This window comes from Herpailurus yagouaroundi, unplaced genomic scaffold (genome assembly GCF_014898765.1).
Source record: "Herpailurus yagouaroundi ecotype Mexico unplaced genomic scaffold, PumYag 197, whole genome shotgun sequence".
Taxonomy (NCBI): domain Eukaryota; kingdom Metazoa; phylum Chordata; class Mammalia; order Carnivora; family Felidae; genus Herpailurus; species Herpailurus yagouaroundi.
The window spans coordinates 21,119,517-21,121,867 of NW_024412428.1; positions in this window are offsets into that span (position 1 = coordinate 21,119,517).

The following is a 2,351-nucleotide window of genomic DNA, read 5'->3' on the forward strand; positions in this document are numbered from 1 at the left end:
AAAACAGATTACGAATGTGGGCACCAGAATCAGATTGCCTGGACCCGATCTCCTCCTGGCCAAGCAAGAGTTACTTAACATTTTTTGGCCTCACACTCTTCATCTATAAAACAGGATAAAAATAGTTTCTATCTGATAATAGTGTTGTGAGAATTAAATGAAAATAATCTGAGTAAGGGCTTAGCATGGTTCCTGGAACATGTGTCCACTCAATGATTATTGATTGTTATAATTATTGGTTATCATTATTCTTTAATGACCATAATCCCCTTCCTTAAGGTAATGTGACTTTTTTATAACATGAAGAAATACACTCTTCAGTTTTATTACACCAAAGGTTTTATGGATTCCCCTCTAGTTGGTCAGTTTCATGTTTTTTCTCTACTCAAGTTTATGTATTTTTTCATCTATCCAACCTTCATTGAAGCCCCATGATGTGCCAGGTACCATCTTAGAGATGGGGACAGAATGTTGAGGGGCGCCTGGGTGGCGCAGTCGGTTAAGCGTCCGACTTCAGCCAGGTCACAATCTCGCGGTCCGTGAGTTCGAGCCCCGCGTCAGGCTCTGGGCTGATGGCTCAGAGCCTGGAGCCTGTTTCTGATTCTGTGTCTCCCTCTCTCTCTGTCCCTCGCCCGTTCATGCTCTGCCTCTCTCTGTCCCAAAAATAAATAAACGTTGAAAAAAAAAATTAAAAAAAAAAAAAAGAATGTTGAGGGAGACACATTTCCTCCAGGTGCTCATGTTTACTGGAGAAGATAACACAGAAGCAGATCCCAAATGTGGTATTCATTCAAAGAAGTCACTTTCCAGTAAGTATTGTTTTATCAAAACAACTTCCAGCAGGGATTGGCGCAATTGTTCTTTGTTTTCTGGTGGAGGGAGGGCTGATGGATGTTAATAATAGGCCAGATATACCAGACATTCCATCCACTGGAGTTCCAGTGGTTTAATAAAGTCATTCATACCCTGACGTGAATGAACTATTTCTTATCTGAGATGATAACTGAGAAAGTGAAAATTGTGGCTCGGGGGTGATTTGGGGGCCTAAAGCATTTGACAGAGAGCAGAGCTGGTGTGCTGAGCAGAGTGGGAGCCTCCAGAAAATCAGAAAGCCTATGAAGAACTGGCTACCCATGGAAAAAGTCAGAACACTCAGCTCCTAGTCCCTCTGCCAATTATGATTATTTACGATCTCTGGATTTCTCATTTGTGAAATAATGAGAAATAGAAATGATGCTGCTAGGCTGGATAGATGATCTCACAGACTCAGAACTATGCCTGTACGAGGACCCTAGAGATCATCCAGTCCAACCTGTTTCTTTTTTTAATTTTTTTAAAAGTTTATTTATTTATTTTGAGAGAGTGCCCAAGTGGGGAAGGAGGAGAGAAAGAGAGAGAGAGAGAGAGAGAGAGAGAGAGAGAGAGAGAGAGAGAGAGGGAGAGAGAGAGAGAGAGAGGGAGGGAGAGAGAGAAAGGGCATGCATGTGTGAGCAGGGGAAGAGAGAATCCCCTCCCACCATCAGTGCAGAGCCAGACATAGGGCTCAAACTCAGGAACCTTGAGGTCATCACCTGAGCCGAAATCAAGAGTAGGATGCTTAACTGATTGAGCCATCCAGGTGCCCCCAATCTGCTTCTCTTACAGGTAAAGAACTTGTGACTTAAGAGATGTCAAATAACTTGCTCAAGGACACACAGCTTGTTATTTAGAGAATCAGCAAGTCATTAAACTTCTGAGACAGTGCTCATCTCTAGGGTATCATTTGGTTCTATAGGTAGGATACTGTAAACTTATAACTAAGGGCCAGGATCATGACCTTGAGACATTATGAGGTACTTAGGTATATTCTGAATTGTTGAGTTACGCTTTTTATAATTATCATATGCTCACTACAATGTTAACATTAAGTTTATTTTATTATATTCTGATGATTTGAGAATGATATTGGAAGTATAGTGTGTCTGTCTTAGGCCTATGGGCCCATTACTATAAAATGAAGTCACTACATTTTCATGTATGAGTGCTCACTGGCCAGACACCAGCCCCCCTCTAGTTGTCCCCAGTTGTTTCTGAGAGTTTCTCAAGTTCTTCCTCTCTGACTTCTCAATGTACTGCCACAGTGCTGTGTCTGCTGCTACTGACTTTTGAACCAGAGCCTCAGGCTCCACCTGCCCCAGAAAGAGACAGAGATGATCATTTCAACCACGCAGTGTTCTCAGGGGGATTAGAGATGATTTATGAACATGCCTAGCATGTAGTAGGTGTTCAGTAAATGTAAACTCTTGTTATTATTTTAGATTTCGCTACCACCAGAGTTTTCAAGACTACTGCTAGATGGTTGGGTTGATGAA